This window comes from Schistocerca gregaria, chromosome 11 (genome assembly GCF_023897955.1).
Source record: "Schistocerca gregaria isolate iqSchGreg1 chromosome 11, iqSchGreg1.2, whole genome shotgun sequence".
Classification (NCBI taxonomy): Eukaryota; Metazoa; Arthropoda; class Insecta; order Orthoptera; family Acrididae; genus Schistocerca; species Schistocerca gregaria.
In genome coordinates this window covers 4,443,303-4,466,943 of record NC_064930.1, presented here as the reverse complement: position 1 = coordinate 4,466,943, position 23,641 = coordinate 4,443,303, and the positions used below count along the sequence as shown (strand labels likewise).

Sequence of the window (23,641 nt, the reverse complement as noted above, 5' to 3'; positions counted from 1 at the left end):
TGCCATGCAAGTGGAATAATTCCCAACCGGCAGATACAAGCGAACGATTAGCATCCACAATTGCGCCGATTTCACGTAAATCCCACTGCACGTTCCCATTCTTTGCGTGCAGTCGGCTGCTACTGGTGTTGCTGGTTGTGACTGCTGATAACAGATGCCGTAGCAATCAATTCATGGAGTGAGTTGTATGTCTTGCGATAGTCTGTCTCTGACAAGGAACCACAGGTGATATAGGTGCGAACACAGGAAGCTTGCAGCCCCTCGCTGCCTGCAGACACAGAGCAGCCACACTAGAAAAGCGGCCTAAGCCGTAGGCGAAATGTGCTCATTCGCTTTGGCACGACGTCAAACTATAAATAAGGCTGTCACTAGCGTGAGCGTCGTGTAAAGTCGGAAAAGTCATCTGCATGGGTGATTGCCAAGTTTGGGGAGCGTTTCGTAGTACGATCAGTGCAATGGGGACACGGAAACTTGTTGTGTCCCAGTGTTTTGCAGTTGGACGACAAGAGTTTTACACAGTAGCAAAGAGCGAGGCACTGAGTTGGCATGAACAATGGAGAGCACAATGGGGCTCGAGATGTGCTTGTTACCTCAGGTGCTGTGTGATTGTGGACAAGGAGTGAAATGGACCAATTTGTGACCGCCCTTTCAATTTAAGACGTTCAAAACAGACGGAATTTGCATTCGTAATACCAGAGCATCGAAACTACTTGGAACTCTTGTGTATATGAACGTGTCCGCGCCTTTGTATTCTGGTACCTTCGCCACTACAAACCAACCAACCATCGTGTCCGTGCACATCAGAGTCGCAAAGAATGGAGAATAGCCAGGCTTGGTCGTGTGTGTAGCTGTAGCTCAGTTGGCAGATCGTTCGCTTAGCGTGTGAACGGTCTCGGGTTCAAGCCCCGGCTCCTCCATGTTTTGTGGTCAGTGCATGGTAAGTGTTGGTCGCGGCGAACATAAACGCACGCAAGAAGTTGCAAAACCAGCGTCACAGACTGATATGATGTATACTGTCATAAGGAGAGCAAGATGTAAGTGTGGGGACCGGCTGTTATCGTGGTGTTATCGAGTGCAGATCTCTCTTAGGTATCACGGCTTAACGTCATTGAAGTCTAGAGGTGGACAACACGTTCGTCTTACTCAGAGCGGTGTCTGAACTCTATTTTCGACGTTATGCGTGCCACTTTCATTGTGGCCAACTACGATTCGATACAGAATGCACGAAACCTGAAAGACACCCTCACTGATACATAGAGAGTAGTGTTTGTCTGCGGAATAATGGGAGTGCAAGGGTCTGTGACGTTGACATGACTGTATGTAGCACTACTAGTTATCGGGGGGGTGGGCGTAGCTCAGATGGTAGAGCGCTCGCTTAGTGTGCGAGAGGTACTGGGATCGATTCCCAGCGCCTCCAGAATTTTTAACACACCTACATGCGCACCTTGCCATGCAAGTGGAATAATTCCCAACCGGCAGAGGTGTGTACGCAGATACAAGCGAACGATTAGCATCCACAATTGCGCCGATTTCACGTAAATCCCACTGCACGTTCCCATTCTTTGCGTGCAGTCGGCTGCTACTGGTGTTGCTGGTTGTGACTGCTGATAACAGATGCCGTAGCAATCAATTCATGGAGTGAGTTGTATGTTTTGCGATAGTCTGTCTCTGACAAGGAACCACAGGTGATATAGGTGCGAACACAGGAAGCTTGCAGCCCCTCGCTGCCTGCAGACACAGAGCAGCCACACTAGAAAAGCGGCCTAAGCCGTAGGCGAAATGTGCTCATTCGCTTTGGCACGACGTCAAACTATAAATAAGGCTGTCACTAGCGTGAGCGTCGTGTAAAGTCGGAAAAGTCATCTGCATGGGTGATTGCCAAGTTTGGGGAGCGTTTCGTAGTACGATCAGTGCAATGGGGACACGGAAACTTGTTGTGTCCCAGTGTTTTGCAGTTGGACGACAAGAGTTTTACACAGTAGCAAAGAGCGAGGCACTGAGTTGGCATGAACAATGGAGAGCACAATGGGGCTCGAGATGTGCTTGTTACCTCAGGTGCTGTGTGATTGTGGACAAGGAGTGAAATGGACCAATTTGTGACCGCCCTTTCAATTTAAGACGTTCAAAACAGACGGAATTTGCATTCGTAATACCAGAGCATCGAAACTACTTGGAACTCTTGTGTATATGAACGTGTCCGCGCCTTTGTATTCTGGTACCTTCGCCACTACAAACCAACCAACCATCGTGTCCGTGCACATCAGAGTCGCAAAGAATGGAGAATAGCCAGGCTTGGTCGTGTGTGTAGCTGTAGCTCAGTTGGCACATCGTTCGCTTAGCGTGTGAACGGTCTCGGGTTCAAGCCCCGGCTCCTCCATGTTTTGTGGTCAGTGCATGGTAAGTGATGGTCGCGGCGAACATAAACGCACGCAAGAAGTTGCAAAACCAGCGTCACAGACTGATATAATGTATACTGTCATAAGGAGAGCAAGATGTAAGTGTGGGGACCGGCTGTTATCGTGGTGTTATCGAGTGCAGATCTCTCTTAGGTATCACGGCTTAACGTCATTGAAGTCTAGAGGTGGACAACACGTTCGTCTTACTCAGAGCGGTGTCTGAACTCTATTTTCGACGTTATGCGTGCCACTTTCATTGTGGCCAACTACGATTCGATACAGAATGCACGAAACCTGAAAGACACCCTCACTGATACATAGAGAGTAGTGTTTGTCTGCGGAATAATGGGAGTGCAAGGGTCTGTGACGTTGACATGACTGTATGTAGCACTACTAGTTATCGGGGGGGTGGGCGTAGCTCAGATGGTAGAGCGCTCGCTTAGTGTGCGAGAGGTACTGGGATCGATTCCCAGCGCCTCCAGAATTTTTAACACACCTACATGCGCACCTTGCCATGCAAGTGGAATAATTCCCAACCGGCAGATACAAGCGAACGATTAGCATCCACAATTGCGCCGATTTCACGTAAATCCCACTGCACGTTCCCATTCTTTGCGTGCAGTCGGCTGCTACTGGTGTTGCTGGTTGTGACTGCTGATAACAGATGCCGTAGCAATCAATTCATGGAGTGAGTTGTATGTTTTGCGATAGTCTGTCTCTGACAAGGAACCACAGGTGATATAGGTGCGAACACAGGAAGCTTGCAGCCCCTCGCTGCCTGCAGACACAGAGCAGCCACACTAGAAAAGCGGCCTAAGCCGTAGGCGAAATGTGCTCATTCGCTTTGGCACGACGTCAAACTATAAATAAGGCTGTCACTAGCGTGAGCGTTGCGTGAGCGTCGTGTAAAGTCGGAAAAGTCATCTGCATGGGTGATTGCCAAGTTTGGGGAGCGTTTCGTAGTACGATCAGTGCAATGGGGACACGGAAACTTGTTGTGTCCCAGTGTTTTGCAGTTGGACGACAAGAGTTTTACACAGTAGCAAAGAGCGAGGCACTGAGTTGGCATGAACAATGGAGAGCACAATGGGGCTCGAGATGTGCTTGTTACCTCAGGTGCTGTGTGATTGTGGACAAGGAGTGAAATGGACCAATTTGTGACCGCCCTTTCAATTTAAGACGTTCAAAACAGACGGAATTTGCATTCGTAATACCAGAGCATCGAAACTACTTGGAACTCTTGTGTATATGAACGTGTCCGCGCCTTTGTATTCTGGTACCTTCGCCACTACAAACCAACCAACCATCGTGTCCGTGCACATCAGAGTCGCAAAGAATGGAGAATAGCCAGGCTTGGTCGTGTGTGTAGCTGTAGCTCAGTTGGCAGATCGTTCGCTTAGCGTGTGAACGGTCTCGGGTTCAAGCCCCGGCTCCTCCATGTTTTGTGGTCAGTGCATGGTAAGTGTTGGTCGCGGCGAACATAAACGCACGCAAGAAGTTGCAAAACCAGCGTCACAGACTGATATGATGTATACTGTCATAAGGAGAGCAAGATGTAAGTGTGGGGACCGGCTGTTATCGTGGTGTTATCGAGTGCAGATCTCTCTTAGGTATCATGGCTTAACGTCATTGAAGTCTAGAGGTGGACAACACGTTCGTCTTACTCAGAGCGGTGTCTGAACTCTATTTTCGACGTTATGCGTGCCACTTTCATTGTGGCCAACTACGATTCGATACAGAATGCACGAAACCTGAAAGACACCCTCACTGATACATAGAGAGTAGTGTTTGTCTGCGGAATAATGGGAGTGCAAGGGTCTGTGACGTTGACATGACTGTATGTAGCACTACTAGTTATCGGGGGGGTGGGCGTAGCTCACATGGTAGAGCGCTCGCTTAGTGTGCGAGAGGTACTGGGATCGATACCCAGCGCCTCCAGAATTTTTAACACACCTACATGCGCACCTTGCCATGCAAGTGGAATAATTCCCAACCGGCAGAGGTGTGTACGCAGATACAAGCGAACGATTAGCATCCACAATTGCGCCGATTTCACGTAAATCCCACTGCACGTTCCCATTCTTTGCGTGCAGTCGGCTGCTACTGGTGTTGCTGGTTGTGACTGCTGATAACAGATGCCGTAGCAATCAATTCATGGAGTGAGTTGTATGTTTTGCGATAGTCTGTCTCTGACAAGGAACCACAGGTGATATAGGTGCGAACACAGGAAGCTTGCAGCCCCTCGCTGCCTGCAGACACAGAGCAGCCACACTAGAAAAGCGGCCTAAGCCGTAGGCGAAATGTGCTCATTCGCTTTGGCACGACGTCAAACTATAAATAAGGCTGTCACTAGCGTGAGCGTCGTGTAAAGTCGGAAAAGTCATCTGCATGGGTGATTGCCAAGTTTGGGGAGCGTTTCGAAGTACGATCAGTGCAATGGGGACACGGAAACTTGTTGTGTCCCAGTGTTTTGCAGTTGGACGACAAGAGTTTTACACAGTAGCAAAGAGCGAGGCACTGAGTTGGCATGAACAATGGAGAGCACAATGGGGCTCGAGATGTGCTTGTTACCTCAGGTGCTGTGTGATTGTGGACAAGGAGTGAAATGGACCAATTTGTGACCGCCCTTTCAATTTAAGACGTTCAAAACAGACGGAATTTGCATTCGTAATACCAGAGCATCGAAACTACTTGGAACTCTTGTGTATATGAACGTGTCCGCGCCTTTGTATTCTGGTACCTTCGCCACTACAAACCAACCAACCATCGTGTCCGTGCACATCAGAGTCGCAAAGAATGGAGAATAGCCAGGCTTGGTCGTGTGTGTAGCTGTAGCTCAGTTGGCAGATCGTTCGCTTAGCGTGTGAACGGTCTCGGGTTCAAGCCCCGGCTCCTCCATGTTTTGTGGTCAGTGCATGGTAAGTGATGGTCGCGGCGAACATAAACGCACGCAAGAAGTTGCAAAACCAGCGTCACAGACTGATATGATGTATACTGTCATAAGGAGAGCAAGATGTAAGTGTGGGGACCGGCTGTTATCGTGGTGTTATCGAGTGCAGATCTCTCTTAGGTATCACGGCTTAACGTCATTGAAGTCTAGAGGTGGACAACACGTTCGTCTTACTCAGAGCGGTGTCTGAACTCTATTTTCGACGTTATGCGTGCCACTTTCATTGTGGCCAACTACGATTCGATACAGAATGCACGAAACCTGAAAGACACCCTCACTGATACATAGAGAGTAGTGTTTGTCTGCGGAATAATGGGAGTGCAAGGGTCTGTGACGTTGACATGACTGTATGTAGCACTACTAGTTATCGGGGGAGTGGGCGTAGCTCAGATGGTAGAGCGCTCGCTTAGTGTGCGAGAGGTACTGGGATCGATACCCAGCGCCTCCAGAATTTTTAACACACCTACATGCGCACCTTGCCATGCAAGTGGAATAATTCCCAACCGGCAGATACAAGCGAACGATTAGCATCCACAATTGCGCCGATTTCACGTAAATCCCACTGCACGTTCCCATTCTTTGCGTGCAGTCGGCTGCTACTGGTGTTGCTGGTTGTGACTGCTGATAACAGATGCCGTAGCAATCAATTCATGGAGTGAGTTGTATGTCTTGCGATAGTCTGTCTCTGACAAGGAACCACAGGTGATATAGGTGCGAACACAGGAAGCTTGCAGCCCCTCGCTGCCTGCAGACACAGAGCAGCCACACTAGAAAAGCGGCCTAAGCCGTAGGCGAAATGTGCTCATTCGCTTTGGCACGACGTCAAACTATAAATAAGGCTGTCACTAGCGTGAGCGTCGTGTAAAGTCGGAAAAGTCATCTGCATGGGTGATTGCCAAGTTTGGGGAGCGTTTCGTAGTACGATCAGTGCAATGGGGACACGGAAACTTGTTGTGTCCCAGTGTTTTGCAGTTGGACGACAAGAGTTTTACACAGTAGCAAAGAGCGAGGCACTGAGTTGGCATGAACAATGGAGAGCACAATGGGGCTCGAGATGTGCTTGTTACCTCAGGTGCTGTGTGATTGTGGACAAGGAGTGAAATGGACCAATTTGTGACCGCCCTTTCAATTTAAGACGTTCAAAACAGACGGAATTTGCATTCGTAATACCAGAGCATCGAAACTACTTGGAACTCTTGTGTATATGAACGTGTCCGCGCCTTTGTATTCTGGTACCTTCGCCACTACAAACCAACCAACCATCGTGTCCGTGCACATCAGAGTCGCAAAGAATGGAGAATAGCCAGGCTTGGTCGTGTGTGTAGCTGTAGCTCAGTTGGCAGATCGTTCGCTTAGCGTGTGAACGGTCTCGGGTTCAAGCCCCGGCTCCTCCATGTTTTGTGGTCAGTGCATGGTAAGTGTTGGTCGCGGCGAACATAAACGCACGCAAGAAGTTGCAAAACCAGCGTCACAGACTGATATGATGTATACTGTCATAAGGAGAGCAAGATGTAAGTGTGGGGACCGGCTGTTATCGTGGTGTTATCGAGTGCAGATCTCTCTTAGGTATCACGGCTTAACGTCATTGAAGTCTAGAGGTGGACAACACGTTCGTCTTACTCAGAGCGGTGTCTGAACTCTATTTTCGACGTTATGCGTGCCACTTTCATTGTGGCCAACTACGATTCGATACAGAATGCACGAAACCTGAAAGACACCCTCACTGATACATAGAGAGTAGTGTTTGTCTGCGGAATAATGGGAGTGCAAGGGTCTGTGACGTTGACATGACTGTATGTAGCACTACTAGTTATCGGGGGGGTGGGCGTAGCTCAGATGGTAGAGCGCTCGCTTAGTGTGCGAGAGGTACTGGGATCGATTCCCAGCGCCTCCAGAATTTTTAACACACCTACATGCGCACCTTGCCATGCAAGTGGAATAATTCCCAACCGGCAGAGGTGTGTACGCAGATACAAGCGAACGATTAGCATCCACAATTGCGCCGATTTCACGTAAATCCCACTGCACGTTCCCATTCTTTGCGTGCAGTCGGCTGCTACTGGTGTTGCTGGTTGTGACTGCTGATAACAGATGCCGTAGCAATCAATTCATGGAGTGAGTTGTATGTTTTGCGATAGTCTGTCTCTGACAAGGAACCACAGGTGATATAGGTGCGAACACAGGAAGCTTGCAGCCCCTCGCTGCCTGCAGACACAGAGCAGCCACACTAGAAAAGCGGCCTAAGCCGTAGGCGAAATGTGCTCATTCGCTTTGGCACGACGTCAAACTATAAATAAGGCTGTCACTAGCGTGAGCGTCGTGTAAAGTCGGAAAAGTCATCTGCATGGGTGATTGCCAAGTTTGGGGAGCGTTTCGTAGTACGATCAGTGCAATGGGGACACGGAAACTTGTTGTGTCCCAGTGTTTTGCAGTTGGACGACAAGAGTTTTACACAGTAGCAAAGAGCGAGGCACTGAGTTGGCATGAACAATGGAGAGCACAATGGGGCTCGAGATGTGCTTGTTACCTCAGGTGCTGTGTGATTGTGGACAAGGAGTGAAATGGACCAATTTGTGACCGCCCTTTCAATTTAAGACGTTCAAAACAGACGGAATTTGCATTCGTAATACCAGAGCATCGAAACTACTTGGAACTCTTGTGTATATGAACGTGTCCGCGCCTTTGTATTCTGGTACCTTCGCCACTACAAACCAACCAACCATCGTGTCCGTGCACATCAGAGTCGCAAAGAATGGAGAATAGCCAGGCTTGGTCGTGTGTGTAGCTGTAGCTCAGTTGGCAGATCGTTCGCTTAGCGTGTGAACGGTCTCGGGTTCAAGCCCCGGCTCCTCCATGTTTTGTGGTCAGTGCATGGTAAGTGATGGTCGCGGCGAACATAAACGCACGCAAGAAGTTGCAAAACCAGCGTCACAGACTGATATGATGTATACTGTCATAAGGAGAGCAAGATGTAAGTGTGGGGACCGGCTGTTATCGAGTGCAGATCTCTCTTAGGTATCACGGCTTAACGTCATTGAAGTCTAGAGGTGGACAACACGTTCGTCTTACTCAGAGCGGTGTCTGAACTCTATTTTCGACGTTATGCGTGCCACTTTCATTGTGGCCAACTACGATTCGATACAGAATGCACGAAACCTGAAAGACACCCTCACTGATACATAGAGAGTAGTGTTTGTCTGCGGAATAATGGGAGTGCAAGGGTCTGTGACGTTGACATGACTGTATGTAGCACTACTAGTTATCGGGGGAGTGGGCGTAGCTCAGATGGTAGAGCGCTCGCTTAGTGTGCGAGAGGTACTGGGATCGATACCCAGCGCCTCCAGAATTTTTAACACACCTACATGCGCACCTTGCCATGCAAGTGGAATAATTCCCAACCGGCAGATACAAGCGAACGATTAGCATCCACAATTGCGCCGATTTCACGTAAATCCCACTGCACGTTCCCATTCTTTGCGTGCAGTCGGCTGCTACTGGTGTTGCTGGTTGTGACTGCTGATAACAGATGCCGTAGCAATCAATTCATGGAGTGAGTTGTATGTCTTGCGATAGTCTGTCTCTGACAAGGAAGCACAGGTGATATAGGTGCGAACACAGGAAGCTTGCAGCCCCTCGCTGCCTGCAGACACAGAGCAGCCACACTAGAAGAGCGGCCTAAGCCGTAGGCGAAATGTGCTCATTCGCTTTGGCGCGACGTCGAACTATAAATAAGGCTGTCACTAGCGTGAGCGTCGTGTAAAGTCGGAAAAGTCATCTGCATGGGTGATTGCCAAGTTTGGGGAGCGTTTCGTAGTACGATCAGTGCAATGGGGACACGGAAACTTGTTGTGTCCCAGTGTTTTGCAGTTGGACGACAAGAGTTTTACACAGTAGCAAAGAGCGAGGCACTGAGTTGGCATGAACAATGGAGAGCACAATGGGGCTCGAGATGTGCTTGTTACCTCAGGTGCTGTGTGATTGTGGACAAGGAGTGAAATGGACCAATTTGTGACCGCCCTTTCAATTTAAGACGTTCAAAACAGACGGAATTTGCATTCGTAATACCAGAGCATCGAAACTACTTGGAACTCTTGTGTATATGAACGTGTCCGCGCCTTTGTATTCTGGTACCTTCGCCACTACAAACCAACCAACCATCGTGTCCGTGCACATCAGAGTCGCAAAGAATGGAGAATAGCCAGGCTTGGTCGTGTGTGTAGCTGTAGCTCAGTTGGCAGATCGTTCGCTTAGCGTGTGAACGGTCTCGGGTTCAAGCCCCGGCTCCTCCATGTTTTGTGGTCAGTGCATGGTAAGTGTTGGTCGCGGCGAACATAAACGCACGCAAGAAGTTGCAAAACCAGCGTCACAGACTGATATGATGTATACTGTCATAAGGAGAGCAAGATGTAAGTATGGGGACCGGCTGTTATCGTGGTGTTATCGAGTGCAGATCTCTCTTAGGTATCACGGCTTAACGTCATTGAAGTCTAGAGGTGGACAACACGTTCGTCTTACTCAGAGCGGTGTCTGAACTCTATTTTCGACGTTATGCGTGCCACTTTCATTGTGGCCAACTACGATTCGATACAGAATGCACGAAACCTGAAAGACACCCTCACTGATACATAGAGAGTAGTGTTTGTCTGCGGAATAATGGGAGTGCAAGGGTCTGTGACGTTGACATGACTGTATGTAGCACTACTAGTTATCGGGGGGGTGGGCGTAGCTCAGATGGTAGAGCGCTCGCTTAGTGTGTGAGAGGTACTGGGATCGATACCCAGCGCCTCCAGAATTTTTAACACACCTACATGCGCACCTTGCCATGCAAGTGGAATAATTCCCAACCTGCAGAGGTGTGTACGCAGATACAAGCGAACGATTAGCATCCACAATTGCGCCGATTTCACGTAAATCCCACTGCACGTTCCCATTCTTTGCGTGCAGTCGGCTGCTACTGGTGTTGCTTGTTGTGACTGCTGATAACAGATGCCGTAGCAATCAATTCATGGAGTGAGTTGTATGTTTTGCGATAGTCTGTCTCTGACAAGGAAGCACAGGTGATATAGGTGCGAACACAGGAAGCTTGCAGCCCCTCGCTGCCTGCAGACACAGAGCAGCCACACTAGAAAAGCGGCCTAAGCCGTAGGCGAAATGTGCTCATTCGCTTTGGCGCGACGTCGAACTATAAATAAGGCTGTCACTAGCGTGAGCGTTGCGTGAGCGTCGTGTAAAGTCGGAAAAGTCATCTGCATGGGTGATTGCCAAGTTTGGGGAGCGTTTCGTAGTACGATCAGTGCAATGGGGACACGGAAACTTGTTGTGTCCCAGTGTTTTGCAGTTGGACGACAAGAGTTTTACACAGTAGCAAAGAGCGAGGCACTGAGTTGGCATGAACAATGGAGAGCACAATGGGGCTCGAGATGTGCTTGTTACCTCAGGTGCTGTGTGATTGTGGACAAGGAGTGAAATGGACCAATTTGTGACCGCCCTTTCAATTTAAGACGTTCAAAACAGACGGAATTTGCATTCGTAATACCAGAGCATCTAAACTACTTGGAACTCTTGTGTATATGAACGTGTCCGCGCCTTTGTATTCTGGTACCTTCGCCACTACAAACCAACCAACCATCGTGTCCGTGCACATCAGAGTCGCAAAGAATGGAGAATAGCCAGGCTTGGTCGTGTGTGTAGCTGTAGCTCAGTTGGCAGATCGTTCGCTTAGCGTGTGAACGGTCTCGGGTTCAAGCCCCGGCTCCTCCATGTTTTGTGGTCAGTGCATGGTAAGTGTTGGTCGCGGCGAACATAAACGCACGCAAGAAGTTGCAAAACCAGCGTCACAGACTGATATGATGTATACTGTCATAAGGAGAGCAAGATGTAAGTGTGGGGACCGGCTGTTATCGTGGTGTTATCGAGTGCAGATCTCTCTTAGGTATCACGGCTTAACGTCATTGAAGTCTAGAGGTGGACAACACGTTCGTCTTACTTAGAGCGGTGTCTGAACTCTATTTTCGACGTTATGCGTGCCACTTTCATTGTGGCCAACTACGATTCGATACAGAATGCACGAAACCTGAAAGACACACTCACTGATACATAGAGAGTAGTGTTTGTCTGCAGAATAATGGGAGTGCAAGGGTCTGTGACGTTGATATGACTGTATGTAGCACTACTAGTTATCGGGGGGGGGGGGGGGGGGGTGGGCGTAGCTCAGATGGTAGAGCGCTCGCTTAGTGTGCGAGAGGTACTGGGATCGATACCCAGCGACTCCAGAATTTTTAACACACCTACATGCGCACCTTGCCATGCAAGTGGAATAATTCCCAACCGGCAGATACAAGCGAACGATTAGCATCCACAATTGCGCCGATTTCACGTAAATCCCACTGCACGTTCCCATTCTTTGCGTGCAGTCGGCTGCTACTGGTGTTGCTGGTTGTGACTGCTGATAACAGATGCCGTAGCAATCAATTCATGAAGTGAGTTGTATGTTTTGCGATAGTCTGTCTCTGACAAGGAACCACAGGTGATATAGGTGCGAACAAAGGAAGCTTGCAGCCCCTCGCTGCCTGCAGACACAGAGCAGCCACACTAGAAAAGCGGCCTAAGCCGTAGGCGAAATGTGCTCATTCGCTTTGGCACGACGTCGAACTATAAATAAGGCTGTCACTAGCGTGAGCGTCGTGTAAAGTCGGAAAAGTCATCTGCATGGGTGATTGCCAAGTTTGGGGAGCGTTTCGTAGTACGATCAGTGCAATGGGGACACGGAAACTTGTTGTGTCCCAGTGTTTTGCAGTTGGACGACAAGAGTTTTACACAGTAGCAAAGAGCGAGGCACTGAGTTGGCATGAACAATGGAGAGCACAATGGGGCTCGAGATGTGCTTGTTACCTCAGGTGCTGTGTGATTGTGGACAAGGAGTGAAATGGACCAATTTGTGACCGCCCTTTCAATTTAAGACGTTCAAAACAGACGGAATTTGCATTCGTAATACCAGAGCATCGAAACTACTTGGAACTCTTGTGTATATGAACGTGTCCGCGCCTTTGTATTCTGGTACCTTCGCCACTACAAACCAACCAACCATCGTGTCCGTGCACATCAGAGTCGCAAAGAATGGAGAATAGCCAGGCTTGGTCGTGTGTGTAGCTGTAGCTCAGTTGGCAGATCGTTCGCTTAGCGTGTGAACGGTCTCGGGTTCAAGCCCCGGCTCCTCCATGTTTTGTGGTCAGTGCATGGTAAGTGTTGGTCGCGGCGAACATAAACGCACGCAAGAAGTTGCAAAACCAGCGTCACAGACTGATATGACGTATACTGTCATAAGGAGAGCAAGATGTAAGTGTGGGGACCGGCTGTTATCGTGGTGTTATCGAGTGCAGATCTCTCTTAGGTATCACGGCTTAACGTCATTGAAGTCTAGAGGTGGACAACACGTTCGTCTTACTCAGAGCGGTGTCTGAACTCTATTTTCGACGTTATGCGTGCCACTTTCATTGTGGCCAACTACGATTCGATACAGAATGCACGAAACCTGAAAGACACCCTCACTGATACATAGAGAGTAGTGTTTGTCTGCAGAATAATGGGAGTGCAAGGGTCTGTGACGTTGATATGACTGTTTGCAGCACTACTAGTTATCGGGGGGGGGGGGGGGGGCGTAGCTCAGATGGTAGAGCGCTCGCTTAGTGTGCGAGAGGTACTGGGATCGATACCCAGCGCCTCCAGAATTTTTAACACACCTACATGCGCACCTTGCCATGCAAGTGGAATAATTCCCAACCGGCAGATACAAGCGAACGATTAGCATCCACAATTGCGCCGATTTCACGTAAATCCCATTGCACGTTCCCATTCTTTGCGTGCAGTCGGCTGCTACTGGTGTTGCTGGTTGTGACTGCTGATAACAGATGCCGTAGCAATCAATTCATGGAGTGAGTTGTATGTTTTGCGATAGTCTGTCTCTGACAAGGAACCACAGGTGATATAGGTGCGAACACAGGAAGCTTGCAGCCCCTCGCTGCCTGCAGACACAGAGCAGCCACACTAGAAAAGCGGCCTAAGCCGTAGGCGAAATGTGCTCATTCGCTTTGGCACGACGTCAAACTATAAATAAGGCTGTCACTAGCGTGAGCGTCGTGTAAAGTCGGAAAAGTCATCTGCATGGGTGATTGCCAAGTTTGGGGAGCGTTTCGTAGTACGATCAGTGCAATGGGGACACGGAAACTTGTTGTGTCCCAGTGTTTTGCAGTTGGACGACAAGAGTTTTACACAGTAGCAAAGAGCGAGGCACTGAGTTGGCATGAACAATGGAGAGCACAATGGGGCTCGAGATGTGCTTGTTACCTCATGTGCTGTGTGATTGTGGACAAGGAGTGAAATGGACCAATTTGTGACCGCCCTTTCAATTTAAGACGTTCAAAACAGACGGAATTTGCATTCGTAATACCAGAGCATCGAAACTACTTGGAACTCTTGTGTATATGAACGTGTCCGCGCCTTTGTATTCTGGTACCTTCGCCACTACAAACCAACCAACCATCGTGTCCGTGCACATCAGAGTCGCAAAGAATGGAGAATAGCCAGGCTTGGTCGTGTGTGTAGCTGTAGCTCAGTTGGCAGATCGTTCGCTTAGCGTGTGAACGGTCTCGGGTTCAAGCCCCGGCTCCTCCATGTTTTGTGGTCAGTGCATGGTAAGTGTTGGTCGCGGCGAACATAAACGCACGCAAGAAGTTGCAAAACCAGCGTCACAGACTGATATGATGTATACTGTCATAAGGAGAGCAAGATGTAAGTGTGGGGACCGGCTGTTATCGTGGTGTTATCGAGTGCAGATCTCTCTTAGGTATCACAGCTTAACGTCATTGAAGTCTAGAGGTGGACAACACGTTCGTCTTACTCAGAGCGGTGTCTGAACTCTATTTTCGACGTTATGCGTGCCACTTTCATTGTGGCCAACTACGATTCGATACAGAATGCACGAAACCTGAAAGACACCCTCACTGATACATAGAGAGTAGTGTTTGTCTGCGGAATAATGGGAGTGCAAGGGTCTGTGACGTTGACATGACTGTATGTAGCACTACTAGTTATCGGGGGGGTGGGCGTAGCTCAGATGGTAGAGCGCTCGCTTAGTGTGCGAGAGGTACTGGGATCGATACCCAGCGCCTCCAGAATTTTTAACACACCTACATGCGCACCTTGCCATGCAAGTGGAATAATTCCCAACCGGCAGATACAAGCGAACGATTAGCATCCACAATTGCGCCGATTTCACGTAAATCCCACTGCACGTTCCCATTCTTTGCGTGCAGTCGGCTGCTACTGGTGTTGCTGGTTGTGACTGCTGATAACAGATGCCGTAGCAATCAATTCATGGAGTGAGTTGTATGTTTTGCGATAGTCTGTCTCTGACAAGGAAGCACAGGTGATATAGGTGCGAACACAGGAAGCTTGCAGCCCCTCGCTGCCTGCAGACACAGAGCAGCCACACTAGAAAAGCGGCCTAAGCCGTAGGCGAAATGTGCTCATTCGCTTTGGCACGACGTCAAACTATAAATAAGGCTGTCACTAGCGTGAGCGTCGTGTAAAGTCGGAAAAGTCATCTGCATGGGTGATTGCCAAGTTTGGGGAGCGTTTCGTAGTACGATCAGTGCAATGGGGACACGGAAACTTGTTGTGTCCCAGTGTTTTGCAGTTGGACGACAAGAGTTTTACACAGTAGCAAAGAGCGAGGCACTGAGTTGGCATGAACAATGGAGAGCACAATGGGGCTCGAGATGTGCTTGTTACCTCAGGTGCTGTGTGATTGTGGACAAGGAGTGAAATGGACCAATTTGTGACCGCCCTTTCAATTTAAGACGTTCAAAACAGACGGAATTTGCATTCGTAATACCAGAGCATCGAAACTACTTGGAACTCTTGTGTATATGAACGTGTCCGCGCCTTTGTATTCTGGTACCTTCGCCACTACAAACCAACCAACCATCGTGTCCGTGCACATCAGAGTCGCAAAGAATGGAGAATAGCCAGGCTTGGTCGTGTGTGTAGCTGTAGCTCAGTTGGCAGATCGTTCGCTTAGCGTGTGAACGGTCTCGGGTTCAAGCCCCGGCTCCTCCATGTTTTGTGGTCAGTGCATGGTAAGTGTTGGTCGCGGCGAATATAAACGCACGCAAGAAGTTGCAAAACCAGCGTCACAGACTGATATGACGTATACTGTCATAAGGAGAGCAAGATGTAAGTGTGGGGACCGGCTGTTATCGTGGTGTTATCGAGTGCAGATCTCTCTTAGGTATCACGGCTTAACGTCATTGAAGTCTAGAGGTGGACAACACGTTCGTCTTACTCAGAGCGGTGTCTGAACTCTATTTTCGACGTTATGCGTGCCACTTTCATTGTGGCCAACTACGATTCGATACAGAATGCACGAAACCTGAAAGACACACTCACTGATACATAGAGAGTAGTGTTTGTCTGCAGAATAATGGGAGTGCAAGGGTCTGTGACGTTGATATGACTGTATGTAGCACTACTAGTTATCGGGGGGGGGGGGGGGGGGGCGTAGCTCAGATGGTAGAGCGCTCGCTTAGTGTGCGAGAGGTACTGGGATCGATACCCAGCGCCTCCAGAATTTTTAACACACCTACATGCGCACCTTGCCATGCAAGTGGAATAATTCCCAACCGGCAGATACAAGCGAACGATTAGCATCCACAATTGCGCCGATTTCACGTAAATCCCATTGCACGTTCCCATTCTTTGCGTGCAGTCGGCTGCTACTGGTGTTGCTGGTTGTGACTGCTGATAACAGATGCCGTAGCAATCAATTCATGGAGTGAGTTGTATGTTTTGCGATAGTCTGTCTCTGACAAGGAAGCACAGGTGATATAGGTGCGAACACAGGAAGCTTGCAGCCCCTCGCTGCCTGCAGACACAGAGCAGCCACACTAGAAAAGCGGCCTAAGCCGTAGGCGAAATGTGCTCATTCGCTTTGGCACGACGTCGAACTATAAATAAGGCTGTCACTAGCGTGAGCGTTGCGTGAGCGTCGTGTAAAGTCGGAAAAGTCATCTGCATGGGTGATTGCCAAGTTTGGGGAGCGTTTCGTAGTACGATCAGTGCAATGGGGACACGGAAACTTGTTGTGTCCCAGTGTTTTGCAGTTGGACGACAAGAGTTTTACACAGTAGCAAAGAGCGAGGCACTGAGTTGGCATGAACAATGGAGAGCACAATGGGGCTCGAGATGTGCTTGTTACCTCAGGTGCTGTGTGATTGTGGACAAGGAGTGAAATGGACCAATTTGTGACCGCCCTTTCAATTTAAGACGTTCAAAACAGACGGAATTTGCATTCGTAATACCAGAGCATCGAAACTACTTGGAACTCTTGTGTATATGAACGTGTCCGCGCCTTTGTATTCTGGTACCTTCGCCACTACAAACCAACCAACCATCGTGTCCGTGCACATCAGAGTCGCAAAGAATGGAGAATAGCCAGGCTTGGTCGTGTGTGTAGCTGTAGCTCAGTTGGCAGATCGTTCGCTTAGCGTGTGAACGGTCTCGGGTTCAAGCCCCGGCTCCTCCATGTTTTGTGGTCAGTGCATGGTAAGTGATGGTCGCGGCGAACATAAACGCACGCAAGAAGTTGCAAAACCAGCGTCACAGACTGATATGATGTATACTGTCATAAGGAGAGCAAGATGTAAGTGTGGGGACCGGCTGTTATCGTGGTGTTATCGAGTGCAGATCTCTCTTAGGTATCACGGCTTAACGTCATTGAAGTCTAGAGGTGGACAACACGTTCGTCTTACTCAGAGCGGTGTCTGAACTCTATTTTCGACGTTATGCGTGCCACTTTCATTGTGGCCAACTACGATTCGATACAGAATGCACGAAACCTGAAAGACACACTCACTGATACATAGAGAGTAGTGTTTGTCTGCAGAATAATGGGAGTGCAAGGGTCTGTGACGTTGATATGACTGTATGTAGCACTACTAGTTATCGGGGGGGGGGGGGGGGGGGCGTAGCTCAGATGGTAGAGCGCTCGCTTAGTGTGCGAGAGGTACTGGGATCGATACCCAGCGACTCCAGAATTTTTAACACACCTACATGCGCACCTTGCCATGCAAGTGGAATAATTCCCAACCGGCAGATACAAGCGAACGATTAGCATCCACAATTGCGCCGATTTCACGTAAATCCCACTGCACGTTCCCATTCTTTGCGTGCAGTCGGCTGCTACTGGTGTTGCTGGTTGTGACTGCTGATAACAGATGCCGTAGCAATCAATTCATGAAGTGAGTTGTATGTTTTGCGATAGTCTGTCTCTGACAAGGAACCACAGGTGATATAGGTGCGAACACAGGAAGCTTGCAGCCCCTCGCTGCCTGCAGACACAGAGCAGCCACACTAGAAAAGCGGCCTAAGCCGTAGGCGAAATGTGCTCATTCGCTTTGGCACGACGTCGAACTATAAATAAGGCTGTCACTAGCGTGAGCGTTGCGTGAGCGTCGTGTAAAGTCGGAAAAGTCATCTGCATGGGTGATTGCCAAGTTTGGGGAGCGTTTCGTAGTACGATCAGTGCAATGGGGACACGGAAACTTGTTGTGTCCCAGTGTTTTGCAGTTGGACGACAAGAGTTTTACACAGTAGCAAAGAGCGAGGCACTGAGTTGGCATGAACAATGGAGAGCACAATGGGGCTCGAGATGTGCTTGTTACCTCAGGTGCTGTGTGATTGTGGACAAGGAGTGAAATGGACCAATTTGTGACCGCCCTTTCAATTTAAGACGTTCAAAACAGACGGAATTTGCATTCGTAATACCAGAGCATCGAAACTACTTGGAACTCTTGTGTATATGAACGTGTCCGCGCCTTTGTATTCTGGTACCTTCGCCACTACAAACCAACCAACCATCGTGTCCGTGCACATCAGAGTCGCAAAGAATGGAGAATAGCCAGGCTTGGTCGTGTGTGTAGCTGTAGCTCAGTTGGCAGATCGTTCGCTTAGCGTGTGAACGGTCTCGGGTTCAAGCCCCGGCTCCTCCATGTTTTGTGGTCAGTGCATGGTAAGTGTTGGTCGCGGCGAACATAAACGCACGCAAGAAGTTGCAAAACCAGCGTCACAGACTGATATGATGTATACTGTCATAAGGAGAGCAAGATGTAAGTGTGGGGACCGGCTGTTATCGTGGTGTTATCGAGTGCAGATCTCTCTTAGGTATCACAGCTTAACGTCATTGAAGTCTAGAGGTGGACAACACGTTCGTCTTACTCAGAGCGGTGTCTGAACTCTATTTTCGACGTTATGCGTGCCACTTTCATTGTGGCCAACTACGATTCGATACAGAATGCACGAAACCTGAAAGACACCCTCACTGATACATAGAGAGTAGTGTTTGTCTGCGGAATAATGGGAGTGCAAGGGTCTGTGACGTTGACATGACTGTATGTAGCACTACTAGTTATCAGGGGGGTGGGCGTAGCTCAGATGGTAGAGCGCTCGCTTAGTGTGCGAGAGGTACTGGGATCGATACCCAGCGCCTCCAGAATTTTTAACACACCTACATGCGCACCTTGCCATGCAAGTGGAATAATTCCCAACCGGCAGATACAAGCGAACGATTAGCATCCACAATTGCGCCGATTTCACGTAAATCCCACTGCACGTTCCCATTCTTTGCGTGCAGTCGGCTGCTACTGGTGTTGCTGGTTGTGACTGCTGATAACAGATGCCGTAGCAATCAATTCATGAAGTGAGTTGTATGTTTTGCGATAGTCTGTCTCTGACAAGGAACCACAGGTGATATAGGTGCGAACACAGGAAGCTTGCAGCCCCTCGCTGCCTGCAGACACAGAGCAGCCACACTAGAAAAGCGGCCTAAGCCGTAGGCGAAATGTGCTCATTCGCTTTGGCACGACGTCGAACTATAAATAAGGCTGTCACTAGCGTGAGCGTCGTGTAAAGTCGGAAAAGTCATCTGCATGGGTGATTGCCAAGTTTGGGGAGCGTTTCGTAGTACGATCAGTGCAATGGGGACACGGAAACTTGTTGTGTCCCAGTGTTTTGCAGTTGGACGACAAGAGTTTTACACAGTAGCAAAGAGCGAGGCACTGAGTTGGCATGAACAATGGAGAGCACAATGGGGCTCGAGATGTGCTTGTTACCTCAGGTGCTGTGTGATTGTGGACAAGGAGTGAAATGGACCAATTTGTGACCGCCCTTTCAATTTAAGACGTTCAAAACAGACGGAATTTGCATTCGTAATACCAGAGCATCGAAACTACTTGGAACTCTTGTGTATATGAACGTGTCCGCGCCTTTGTATTCTGGTACCTTCGCCACTACAAACCAACCAACCATCGTGTCCGTGCACATCAGAGTCGCAAAGAATGGAGAATAGCCAGGCTTGGTCGTGTGTGTAGCTGTAGCTCAGTTGGCAGATCGTTCGCTTAGCGTGTGAACGGTCTCGGGTTCAAGCCCCGGCTCCTCCATGTTTTGTGGTCAGTGCATGGTAAGTGATGGTCGCGGCGAACATAAACGCACGCAAGAAGTTGCAAAACCAGCGTCACAGACTGATATGATGTATACTGTCATAAGGAGAGCAAGATGTAAGTGTGGGGACCGGCTGTTATCGTGGTGTTATCGAGTGCAGATCTCTCTTAGGTATCACGGCTTAACGTCATTGAAGTCTAGAGGTGGACAACACGTTCGTCTTACTCAGAGCGGTGTCTGAACTCTATTTTCGACGTTATGCGTGCCACTTTCATTGTGGCCAACTACGATTCGATACAGAATGCACGAAACCTGAAAGACACACTCACTGATACATAGAGAGTAGTGTTTGTCTGCAGAATAATGGGAGTGCAAGGGTCTGTGACGTTGATATGACTGTATGTAGCACTACTAGTTATGGGGGGGTGGGCGTAGCTCAGATGGTAGAGCGCTCGCTTAGTGTGCGAGAGGTACTGGGATCGATACCCAGCGACTCCAGAATTTTTAACACACCTACATGCGCACCTTGCCATGCAAGTGGAATAATTCCCAACCGGCAGATACAAGCGAACGATTAGCATCCACAATTGCGCCGATTTCACGTAAATCCCACTGCACGTTCCCATTCTTTGCGTGCAGTCGGCTGCTACTGGTGTTGCTGGTTGTGACTGCTGATAACAGATGCCGTAGCAATCAATTCATGAAGTGAGTTGTATGTTTTGCGATAGTCTGTCTCTGACAAGGAACCACAGGTGATATAGGTGCGAACACAGGAAGCTTGCAGCCCCTCGCTGCCTGCAGACACAGAGCAGCCACACTAGAAAAGCGGCCTAAGCCGTAGGCGAAATGTGCTCATTCGCTTTGGCACGACGTCGAACTATAAATAAGGCTGTCACTAGCGTGAGCGTTGCGTGAGCGTCGTGTAAAGTCGGAAAAGTCATCTGCATGGGTGATTGCCAAGTTTGGGGAGCGTTTCGTAGTACGATCAGTGCAATGGGGACACGGAAACTTGTTGTGTCCCAGTGTTTTGCAGTTGGACGACAAGAGTTTTACACAGTAGCAAAGAGCGAGGCACTGAGTTGGCATGAACAATGGAGAGCACAATGGGGCTCGAGATGTGCTTGTTACCTCAGGTGCTGTGTGATTGTGGACAAGGAGTGAAATGGACCAATTTGTGACCGCCCTTTCAATTTAAGACGTTCAAAACAGACGGAATTTGCATTCGTAATACCAGAGCATCGAAACTACTTGGAACTCTTGTGTATATGAACGTGTCCGCGCCTTTGTATTCTGGTACCTTCGCCACTACAAACCAACCAACCATCGTGTCCGTGCACATCAGAGTCGCAAAGAATGGAGAATAGCCAGGCTTGGTCGTGTGTGTAGCTGTAGCTCAGTTGGCAGATCGTTCGCTTAGCGTGTGAACGGTCTCGGGTTCAAGCCCCGGCTCCTCCATGTTTTGTGGTCAGTGCATGGTAAGTGTTGGTCGCGGCGAACATAAACGCACGCAAGAAGTTGCAAAACCAGCGTCACAGACTGATATGATGTATACTGTCATAAGGAGAGCAAGATGTAAGTGTGGGGACCGGCTGTTATCGTGGTGTTATCGAGTGCAGATCTCTCTTAGGTATCACAGCTTAACGTCATTGAAGTCTAGAGGTGGACAACACGTTCGTCTTACTCAGAGCGGTGTCTGAACTCTATTTTCGACGTTGTGCGTGCCACTTTCATTGTGGCCAACTACGATTCGATACAGAATGCACGAAACCTGAAAGACACCCTCACTGATACATAGAGAGTAGTGTTTGTCTGCGGAATAATGGGAGTGCAAGGGTCTGTGACGTTGACATGACTGTATGTAGCACTACTAGTTATCGGGGGGGGGGGGGGGGGGTGGGCGTAGCTCAGATGGTAGAGCGCTCGCTTAGTGTGCGAGAGGTACTGGGATCGATACCCAGCGCCTCCAGAATTTTTAACACACCTACATGCGCACCTTGCCATGCAAGTGGAATAATTCCCAACCGGCAGATACAAGCGAACGATTAGCATCCACAATTGCGCCGATTTCACGTAAATCCCACTGCACGTTCCCATTCTTTGCGTGCAGTCGGCTGCTACTGGTGTTGCTGGTTGTGACTGCTGATAACAGATGCCGTAGCAATCAATTCATGGAGTGAGTTGTATGTTTTGCGATAGTCTGTCTCTGACAAGGAAGCACAGGTGATATAGGTGCGAACACAGGAAGCTTGCAGCCCCTCGCTGCCTGCAGACACAGAGCAGCCACACTAGAAAAGCGGCCTAAGCCGTAGGCGAAATGTGCTCATTCGCTTTGGCACGACGTCAAACTATAAATAAGGCTGTCACTAGCGTGAGCGTTGCGTGAGCGTCGTGTAAAGTCGGAAAAGTCATCTGCATGGGTGATTGCCAAGTTTGGGGAGCGTTTCGTAGTACGATCAGTGCAATGGGGACACGGAAACTTGTTGTGTCCCAGTGTTTTGCAGTTGGACGACAAGAGTTTTACACAGTAGCAAAGAGCGAGGCACTGAGTTGGCATGAACAATGGAGAGCACAATGGGGCTCGAGATGTGCTTGTTACCTCAGGTGCTGTGTGATTGTGGACAAGGAGTGAAATGGACCAATTTGTGACCGCCCTTTCAATTTAAGACGTTCAAAACAGACGGAATTTGCATTCGTAATACCAGAGCATCGAAACTACTTGGAACTCTTGTGTATATGAACGTGTCCGCGCCTTTGTATTCTGGTACCTTCGCCACTACAAACCAACCAACCATCGTGTCCGTGCACATCAGAGTCGCAAAGAATGGAGAATAGCCAGGCTTGGTCGTGTGTGTAGCTGTAGCTCAGTTGGCAGATCGTTCGCTTAGCGTGTGAACGGTCTCGGGTTCAAGCCCCGGCTCCTCCATGTTTTGTGGTCAGTGCATGGTAAGTGTTGGTCGCGGCGAACATAAACGCACGCAAGAAGTTGCAAAACCAGCGTCACAGACTGATATGACGTATACTGTCATAAGGAGAGCAAGATGTAAGTGTGGGGACCGGCTGTTATCGTGGTGTTATCGAGTGCAGATCTCTCTTAGGTATCACGGCTTAACGTCATTGAAGTCTAGAGGTGGACAACACGTTCGTCTTACTCAGAGCGGTGTCTGAACTCTATTTTCGACGTTATGCGTGCCACTTTCATTGTGGCCAACTACGATTCGATACAGAATGCACGAAACCTGAAAGACACACTCACTGATACATAGAGAGTAGTGTTTGTCTGCAGAATAATGGGAGTGCAAGGGTCTGTGACGTTGATATGACTGTATGTAGCACTACTAGTTATCGGGGGGGGTGGGCGTAGCTCAGATGGTAGAGCGCTCGCTTAGTGTGCGAGAGGTACTGGGATCGATACCCAGCGCCTCCAGAATTTTTAACACACCTACATGCGCACCTTGCCATGCAAGTGGAATAATTCCCAACCGGCAGATACAAGCGAACGATTAGCATCCACAATTGCGCCGATTTCACGTAAATCCCATTGCACGTTCCCATTCTTTGCGTGCAGTCGGCTGCTACTGGTGTTGCTGGTTGTGACTGCTGATAACAGATGCCGTAGCAATCAATTCATGGAGTGAGTTGTATGTTTTGCGATAGTCTGTCTCTGACAAGGAACCACAGGAGATATAGGTGCGAACACAGGAAGCTTGCAGCCCCTCGCTGCCTGCAGACACAGAGCAGCCACACTAGAAAAGCGGCCTAAGCCGTAGGCGAAATGTGCTCATTCGCTTTGGCACGACGTCGA

At 49.2% G+C, this 23,641-nt stretch overlaps 11 non-coding genes across 11 annotated transcripts; all 11 read left to right on the top strand.

Annotated features, from left to right (window-relative positions):
• Positions 1-1,343: 1,343 nt before the first annotated feature.
• On the top strand, positions 1,344-1,417 carry Trnat-agu (transfer RNA threonine (anticodon AGU)). Its single transcript has one exon. It is a non-coding gene; the product is annotated as a tRNA-Thr (tRNA).
• Positions 1,418-2,803: 1,386 nt separating this feature from the next.
• Trnat-agu (transfer RNA threonine (anticodon AGU)) lies at positions 2,804-2,877 on the top strand. Its single transcript has one exon. It is a non-coding gene; the product is annotated as a tRNA-Thr (tRNA).
• A 2,841-nt stretch (positions 2,878-5,718) lies between these two features.
• On the top strand, positions 5,719-5,794 carry Trnat-agu (transfer RNA threonine (anticodon AGU)). Its single transcript has one exon. It is a non-coding gene; the product is annotated as a tRNA-Thr (tRNA).
• Positions 5,795-7,166: 1,372 nt separating this feature from the next.
• Positions 7,167-7,240, top strand: Trnat-agu (transfer RNA threonine (anticodon AGU)). Its single transcript has one exon. It is a non-coding gene; the product is annotated as a tRNA-Thr (tRNA).
• Positions 7,241-8,613: 1,373 nt separating this feature from the next.
• Trnat-agu (transfer RNA threonine (anticodon AGU)) lies at positions 8,614-8,689 on the top strand. Its single transcript has one exon. It is a non-coding gene; the product is annotated as a tRNA-Thr (tRNA).
• Positions 8,690-12,997: 4,308 nt separating this feature from the next.
• Positions 12,998-13,070, top strand: Trnat-agu (transfer RNA threonine (anticodon AGU)). The gene has a single exon. It is a non-coding gene; the product is annotated as a tRNA-Thr (tRNA).
• Positions 13,071-15,897: 2,827 nt separating this feature from the next.
• On the top strand, positions 15,898-15,970 carry Trnat-agu (transfer RNA threonine (anticodon AGU)). Its single transcript has one exon. It is a non-coding gene; the product is annotated as a tRNA-Thr (tRNA).
• A 1,392-nt stretch (positions 15,971-17,362) lies between these two features.
• Positions 17,363-17,435, top strand: Trnat-agu (transfer RNA threonine (anticodon AGU)). The gene has a single exon. It is a non-coding gene; the product is annotated as a tRNA-Thr (tRNA).
• A 1,383-nt stretch (positions 17,436-18,818) lies between these two features.
• Trnat-agu (transfer RNA threonine (anticodon AGU)) lies at positions 18,819-18,892 on the top strand. Its single transcript has one exon. It is a non-coding gene; the product is annotated as a tRNA-Thr (tRNA).
• Positions 18,893-21,731: 2,839 nt separating this feature from the next.
• Positions 21,732-21,805, top strand: Trnat-agu (transfer RNA threonine (anticodon AGU)). The gene has a single exon. It is a non-coding gene; the product is annotated as a tRNA-Thr (tRNA).
• A 1,384-nt stretch (positions 21,806-23,189) lies between these two features.
• Positions 23,190-23,263, top strand: Trnat-agu (transfer RNA threonine (anticodon AGU)). The gene has a single exon. It is a non-coding gene; the product is annotated as a tRNA-Thr (tRNA).
• Positions 23,264-23,641: the final 378 nt, after the last annotated feature.